Here is an 8968-nt window from a genome sequence, read left to right on the forward strand (position 1 = left end):
CAGTCCTGGTGGAGCACTGAGGCAGGAGTGTCATTATCCAGTATGGAGGAGGGCTCAGGTCATCCCCGTCCAAATCCTGTAGAATTTCCTTTTTTATCATCAGTCAATTTTTTGTGCCATTAATATTTTTCCCTTTCCCTTCTGGATACAGAACCTTGTCCAAGTAGAAGGATCTTGAGCTAACCCTAGCCATGAGTCAATGTATGGATATGGATCCAGGTGTCCTGGCTCTCCTGTGACTACTGTATAGACTGCGTCCACTATTTTTAAATTCATGGTGTTCTCTGGTGGCCATCCTACTCCCGTAGGCGGCCATTCGACCTCACAGAGTATGCGGAGGTGGTTAGGCTTCATCTTCAACCCATAGTCTCCTCCTAATCCCTTCTTAAAATTTTTAATCATGCCCTCCAATACAGTTGCCTTAGATTCACTTCCATCTTCCTTACCTTCTCGGACCTTCTTCTACTTTTCCTTTTCGTTCTGTCTATGAAGTTCTCAGTAGCCTATGTACTTCTGATATTTCCACTCAATGACACTTAAATTGCCATTCTGCCTCCTTCCTAATTGGGATGAGAAGAGCCTTACCTGTCAGATCCCAGAGGGAGAAGGGGGATCAGCGTGCCTTCACCTGCCAGTCAGCACAGCCGAACCAGAACACCGCGTGGTCCAAGACTGCTACTACTGCTAAGTCACTTCCGTCGTGTCCGACTCTGTGCGACCCCACAGACGGCAGCCCACCAGGCTCCCTCATCCCTGGGATTCTCCAGGCAAGAACACTGGAGTGGGTTGCCATTTCCTTCTCCAATGCATGAAAGTGAAAAGTGAAAGGGAAGTCGCTCAGTCGTGTCCGACCCTCAGCGACCCCATGGACTGCAGCCTTCCAGGCTCCTCCATCCATGGGATTTTCCAGGCAAGAGTACTGGAGTGGGGTGCCACTGCCTTCTCCGGTCCAAGACTATTTCTCCCTTAACGTCCGTTCTGCCTTGGTGGGCTTGATCAGGTTCGTATAAAAACACAGATGGGTTAAACATCCCATGTCCCAGGCCATCTCTGGGGAAGCCAATTCATACTCACTTATGTATCCCCTTCCTTCTAGCCTAACAATTTCGAGGGGATCAAGAATTTCACAGCAGATGGGACACCTCCTGGGGGAGGGCAGAATACGAGCATACAAGGACCAGTTTCCTATCCTAAAAATCCCCTGGCGATTGCTGGTAATAATTTTCCCCAAGACAGCGTGGACACACCTCCTAAATGACCTTCACAAATTTCCTTCCTAAACCGTACCACACTCATCAACCTGTTTACCAAGCAATCACTGCTGCCTGCCCACTCCAGGCCCCAGTGGGTCCGTGCCCCTTCTAATCCTTCCCAGGGGGGTGATCAGGCCCCCGCTTCCACCCTGCCAGGTGGGTTCCTCCTCACCTGAGCGCTCAGTTCCCTTGCTGCAGTTCACTACCTGCCAAAGCGAAGAAACCGGGCGTTGAAAGGCTGAATTCTTCCAGAAGGGCGAGGCGCCTTCCCCCCTCTAGGAGATTCAAGCCTCGGGGTGGCTTCAAATGAGACCTGTCTCCTCAAAGTGAGGAGTTTCCCGGCCAATGCACCAAATGTTGTAGCCACACGTTCTGGGAAACAAACTCACTCAGAAGGACAATGCAGATAGTGGAGTGCAGTTTATTACACCGGCGGGCCCAAGGCAGAGTCTCCTCTTAGCCAAGGACCCCGACCAGCATTTGTGAAAATCTTTTGTACCCCATGTGTACGTGTCTGAACCCACCACTCCAAATTCCTTGAGACTTACATAAACCAAGGAAAATACAATCCCAATAACCCCATCATTCACGTGCTATGTGCTCATGTGCTCAAACAGTCAAACAATTAGCCAATAATCAATAAACCCGAGGTTACACTCTGATACATACAGAAAAATTTATGGCCTGTCTGGAGGAAGGGGTGATAAGTGTATGTTTTCTCTTAGGCGATGAGTAACCTACATACAATCTTCAAGGTTCCCCTGTCTGGAGGGGTCTTATCCTTCCTTCTGTTGTTGTTTTCATAGGCACCACACACAGAGTTCAGAGTCCATTGGAAAGGTGGCCGAGCATGATCAGCATGAACAGGCCTAAGATGGAGTCCAGGCCCTATGAATTCCTTCTTTAAATCTATCACTATGCTGATGTTTGGAGGAGCTGAAAATATGCAGTGATACTTAAGAAATATTCTAAAATAATTTCCAATAGGAATTACAGGACCCAAAGGTAATTCCATTCACATTAAGGTTTTTAGCTTGCTTTGTCTAAATAATATTGTCCAAGCCCCCTAAATGATTGTATGTCTCTTGACTGAATGTAGCTATACAATGTAAGTAATGAGGGGAAAAAAGAATGTATTAAAACTGATCTCCTAGCATATTTTTGTGTCCACAATGAGAAATTAAATATCCTTCTCTGAGGCTTCTCTCACAAAATGGGAAAGAAAAAGAAGGAAGTGGTTTGAAAACTTTGCTCCCTATGTATGTGATTTAAAGGGATTTGCTTCAGAGGAGACTCTGATGCCTTAACTCTGGCAAATGCACAGAGGCAGTCAACCAGCACAAGGCAATGTTCAAAACTTCCACTCACACATGTGTCCACATGCTCACTTTTCCCATTTCTGCTGCTGTGCAGCCTTTCTGTACTAATCCATTGATTGTCTGACTTAGTGTGCAAGGAAAATATATCCTCTCACAAAACCAGCTCATCCTTTCCTATAAAGAATCTTCATGAAAGCATGAGGAAAGCTCACCAAAGTATTCAGAGGCATATACAAACAACAGCAATCACAGAGACTCCAATGAAATGGAAGCAACCCTTAGCTTTAGTTTCAGGTAAAAGAGGAGAGGTTTACAGGGTCCCAGGCTAACTTTGTATTCTCTGCTTTCCTCTCCACCTACACCCCCAAAGGAGAAGATAGGTAGAGGAACTTCACTTACTGGGTTGAGAGAATGGTTTTGCTGTGAGCATTGCAGGAATGTTTCAGTGGGGAGAGGCTGGAGACAGGGCAAAGGAACTCTGGGGGAAGGCAGGGGGTGGTGGTGGGGGGACTGTGCATATTTAATATATTCAAACCTCTTCCACAAATTAAGTGAAATGTTTTAAAAGGAAACAATATTACTTACATTTTATTTGTTTCAGCTACTTGGTTACAACTCCACTCGGGCACAATTAATGGAGGAAATAGAGTATTTTATAAGCCCAGGACTCTCCTTCAATCTGTGACCAAAAAAAAAAACAACTCTTTGCCTTAATCACTATGCATTCCTTTTGGATAGTTTGTATGTTGCCAAAACAATTATCCCGGGCTTAAGAAAAGATTCTGTCTAGTCATTCTAGAATGCTCCTGTTTGTAAATTAATAGTGAACTTTGTCATAATATTTGCATATGTATTTTAAAGTAACCCCTAATAATGCACTATTTTATGTGTTTTTATGTGCATTCACATGAACACACACACATGGGCCATTGAAAGCCAAGTTTTTTGTAAATCTGAGAAGTGAAATGTGGCATGGATGCCCTGAAAATCCTGTTTTCGGGAAATAAATTCCCTTGCTCATCCCAGATGCTATGCTCACTTAAAAAAAAAAAAAAAAAGAATAGCTTTTAATTGATCATGTAAATAAAGACATGTCCTGGAAACTAGATATGTTAAAAAGTAAAGAAAAGAAATCAAAAGAAGCTCCCACAAAATTTAAAAAATTCCATTTCTCCAAATTTGAACAAAAAGAAAAGCAACTCTAAAGATTTCTAAATGGACCAAAACATCCTAAGGTAATGGGAACAGGATGCTGGAGGTTTCCATCAGAAAGACTTTTTCTGTGTTTTCTCTTCCATCAGTTGGAATAAGCACAGACATTTCACAAACTTCCCAATTTTCTCAGAGCTTTCCCAATTCTAACCTTTGAAAATAAGCTATTTGAATATTTTTTTTCTTCTGAGAAGGATTATCTTAGATATATGTCCTATATTTTCCTTCTGTCATATGCAAAGTAAACCAGAAAGAGAGATCTCAAGTCAGAGCAGAATGAAGGTAAAAGATCAGCAATCCCAGGGTGACTGAGAAAAGCAAGGGTGTCATTCTGAGTATTACCCTCAAATGCATTCATCCCTACTTTCTTTTCGGACACCATCAAAGGCATCCAATCCAAGTTCACCAGCTGAAGTATAGACTGTGTGAACATTCCTAATCTCTGAAGAGCATAGCAAAATAAATAATCTCCCGACCCACTTTTGTTTCTGCTTTTCCCTTCCCTCCACACCTATAAATATAGTTTATTGTATACATAGCTTTTAGGGTCAAGTATTAATGATGAGAACCATTAAGAGGACAAAGGTCAGTAGCTCCTGATTTCAGTGACCCTTAAATTTAGTCTAGCATGGTAGGAATAGAATTAAAAGTGATGAAATTGTAAGTGTGATAAAATCTACTCCACTCACACAATTGAACAGCAATAGAGGAATGAACAAAATTTAAACAATAAAAATGAACTTTGTGATCTAATTACAGGCCCAGAGTTAAAGGTGAACATTCACAGCCAACTGACATGCATGAAGGCCAGACTCTGACATCCTTAAAATATCATGTGTTCTGGGATCCAGCTGCCATTTTGGAATGTTATCAAACAAACACTGGCCTTTATTTCACTTAGCTTATGTCCATTTCAATAAAAGAGAGGGCAAGACATCATTTTGGAAAATACAGAAACCAATTTTTTACCTCAGTTAAATTTTATCTTTCAAAATACATCCTTCAAACTAGTCACATTTATACCTATTTTTGATCCCTTTCAACTTGAGAACTTAGTAGTCTAGTCTTTTCTTTTGCTCACCTTTCCTCCACCTGTTTTTATTTAAATACATGTTATTTTCTTTTGTGATTTAAAAGATAATTTCAGTTTTTCCATTTTGTAAAATATCAGAAGCATATTCTTTCTGAGTTTATATCATATCATTTCCCATTGATAATTCCTTTCTTGAATTTTTAAAATCTAGTCTAAGGAAAAAATTAATAAGGTGATTAATTTAACAGTGGTTTCAACCTTTTATTTTTTTAAGTTTTTAAAAAGTTTCACAAATATTGATAGTACAGATAGTTCTTTCCTACCCTTCACACAGTTTTCCCAAATTTTCACAACTTATGTCATTATAGTATAATTATCAAAATGAGGAAATTAATATTATTAATACTATTAACTAATCTACAGATTTATTTAAATTTCACCAATTTTTCCATGCTGGTTGTTTTTCTGTCCAGGATACAATCCAGGTGTGTTTATCTGTCATGTCTCCTTCATCATCTCAGGTCCTTACAGTTTCTCCATCTTTCTTTATACTTATCACTTTGACTTTTTAAAGTTGGTTATTCAGTGGAATGTCTCTCAGTGTAGATTTATCTTATATTTTCTCATGATTAGATTAAAGCTATACATTTTGACAAGAATATTGCAGAAGTGATGTTGTGTCCTTCTCAGTGCATTATATCAGAAGAGATATTGATACATCTTAGAACTGGAAATGTAAACCTTAATCTTTTGAATGCTGTGGTGGCTGTCAGATTTCTCCACTGTTAAGTTACTACTTTTCTCTTTGTAATTAATACACACCTTTTGGGACAATACCTTGAGACTATGCAACTATCTTGTTTTTCATTATATTTACTCCCCCTAATTTTAGCATGTTCTGACCTGCAGTCATTGTTATTGTGATTGCTGCTGCTGCTAAGTCACTTCAGTCGTGTCCGACTCTGTGTGACCCCATAGACGGCAGCCCACTAGGTTCCTCTGTCCCTGGGATTCTCCAGGCAAGAATACTGGAGTGGGTTGCCATTTCCTTCTCCAATGCATGAAAGTGAAAAGTGAAAATGAAGTCGCTCAGTCGTCCCTGACTCTTAGCGACACCAAGGACTGCAGCCCACCAGGCTCCTCTGTCCATGGGATTTTCCAGGCAAGAGTACTGGAGTGGGGTGCCATTGCCTTCTCCAGTTATTGTGGTTGCTTAATGGTAATTCTCTGTTTCCTTCATTCTTCTATAGTTGTTAACTGGAATTCTATTTGTAAGAAAGAGCTATCCCTTCTCCCCCTTTTATTTATTACTCATTTATTTATATCAGATTCATGGATATTTATTTTAATCTATGTATTATAATTCAATATCATCATGTTTTGGCTCCAATTAGTCCTCGTTGTGGCCAAGAGCTCCTACCAGGAGGCTACTGTGTATTTTTGCCCTGCTGCTTTCTTTGTTCAGCACTACAAAACTTTTATGGAAACAGAAGAGATTGCACATTCATCTTGTGCTTTCTCTACCCCATACCTAGAATCAAGCAAGGAGCCCTTCTTTCTTTACTGGAGAATAATATTTAGAAACTAGAATCTTGATGGAGAGCATGCTTATTGCTACTTAGGAAAAATGTGTGTGTATACTAACCCATGGGGCTTCCCAGGTAGCTCAGTGGTAAATAATCCACCTGCCAGTGCAGAAGACTCAAGTTCAATCGCTTGGTCGTGAAGATCCTCTGAAAAAGAAATGGCAACCCATTCTAATATTCTTGCCTGGAAAATCCCAGAGACAGAGGAGCCTGGAGGGCTACACTCTATGAGGTCACAAAGAATCGGACACAACTGAGCAACTGAACATGAGCACATGATATTAACCCCGATCATCAGTTCAGTTCAGTCGCTCAGTCGTGTCCGTCTCTTTGCAACCCCATGATTCACAGCACCCCAGGCCTCCCTGTCCATCACCAACTCCTGGAGTTCACCCAGACTCACGTCCATCGAGTCAGTGATTCCATCCAGCCATCTCATCCTCTGTCGTCCCCTTCTCCTCCTGCCCCCAAGCCCTCCCAGCATCAGAGTCTTCTCCAAAGAGTGAACTCTTCACATGAGGTGGCCAAAGTACTGGAGTTTCAGCTTCAGCATCATTCCTTCCAAAGAAATCCCAGGGCTGATCTCCTTCAGAATGGACTGGCTGGATCTCCTTGCAGTCCAAGGGACTCTCAAGAGTCTTCTCCAACACCACAGTTCAAAAGCATCACTTCTTCGGTGCTCAGCCTTCTTCACAGTCCAACTCTCACATCTATACATGACCACAGGAAAAACCATAGCCTTGACTAGACGAACCTTTGTTGGCAAAGTAATGTCTCTGCTTTTGAATATGCCATCTAGGTTGGACATAACTTTCCTTCCAAGGAGTAAGCATCTTTTAATTTCATGGCTGCAATCAAAATCTGCAGTGATTTTGGAGCCCCCAAAAATAAAGTCTGACACTGTTTCCATTGTTTCCCCATCTATTTCCCATGAAGTGATGGGACCGGATGCCATGATCTTTATTTTCTGAATGTTGAGCTTTAAGCCAACTTTTTCACTCTCCACTTTCACTTTCATCAAGAGGCTTTTTAGTTCCTCTTCACTTTCTGCCATGAGGGTGATGTCATTTGCATATCTGAGGTTATTGATATTTCTCCTGGAAATCTTGATTCCAGCTTGTGCTTCTTCCAGTCCAGCGTTTCTCATGATGTACTCTGCATATAAGTTAAATAAGCAGGGTGACAATATACAACCTTGACGTATTCCTTTTCCTATTTGGAATCAGTCTGTTGTTCCATGTCCAGTTCTAACTGTTGCTTCCTGACCTGCAATTTCTCAAGAGGCAGGTCAGGTGGTCTGGTATTCCCATCTCTTTCAGAATTTTCCACAGTTTATTGTGCTCCACACAGTCAAAGGCTTTGGCATAGTTAATGAAGCAGAAATAGATGTTTCTCTGGAACTCTCTTGCTTTTTCCATGATCCAGCAGATGTTGGCAATTTGATCTTTGGTTCCTCTGCCTTTGCTAAAACCAGCTTGAACATCAGGAAGTTCACAGTTCACATATTGCTGAAGCCTGGCTTGGAGAATTTTGAGCATTACTTTACTAGCATGTGAGATGAGTGCAATTGTGCGGTGGTTTGAGCATTCTTTGGCGTTGCCTTTCTTTGGGATTCGAATGAAAACTGACCTTTTCCAGTCCTGTGGCCACTGCTGAGTTTTCCAAATTTGCTGGCATATTGAGTGCAGCATTTTCACAGCATCATCTTTCAGGATTTGAAATAGCTATACTGGAATTCCATCACCTCTACTAGCTTTGTTTGTAGTGATGCTTTCTAAGGCCCACTTGATTTCACATTCCTGTCTGGCTCTAGGTCAGTGATCACACCATCGTGATTATTTGGGTCATGAAGATCTTTTTTGTACAGTTTTTCTGTGTATTCTTGCCACCTCTTCTTAATATCTTCTGCTTCTGTTAGGTCCATACCATTTCTGTCCTTTATCGAGCCCATCTTTGCACAAAATGTTCCCTTGGTATCTCTAATTTTCTTGAAGAGATCTCTAGTCTTTCCCATTCTGTTGTTTTCCTCTATTTCTTTGCATTGATTGCTGAAGAAGGCTTCTTATCTCTCCTTGCTATTCTTTGGAACTCTGCATTCAGATGCTTATATCTTTCCTTTGCTCCTTTGCTTTTTGCTTCTCTTCTTTTCACAACTATTTGTAAGGCCTCCCCAGACAGCCATTTTGCTTTTTTGCATTTCTTTTCCACTGGGATGGTCTTGATCCCTGTCTCCTGTACAATGTCATGAACCTCAGTCCATAGTTCATCAGGCACTCTGTCTATCAGATCTAGGCCCTTAAATCTATTTCTCACTTCCACTGTATAATCATAAGGGATTTGATTTAGGTCATACCTGTATGGTCTAGTGGTTTTCCCTATTTTCTTCAATTTAAGTCTGAATTTGGCAATAAGGAGTTCATGATCTGAGCCACAGTCAGCTCCTGGTCTTGTTTTTGCTGACTGTATAGAGCTTCTCCATCTTTGGCTGCAAAGAATATAATCAATCTGATTTCAGTGTTGACCATCTGGTGACGTTCATGTGTAGAGTCTTCTCTTTTGTTGTTG

This window comes from Bos indicus x Bos taurus, chromosome 13 (assembly GCF_003369695.1).
Source record: "Bos indicus x Bos taurus breed Angus x Brahman F1 hybrid chromosome 13, Bos_hybrid_MaternalHap_v2.0, whole genome shotgun sequence".
In the NCBI taxonomy this organism is placed as follows: Eukaryota; Metazoa; Chordata; class Mammalia; order Artiodactyla; family Bovidae; genus Bos; species Bos indicus x Bos taurus.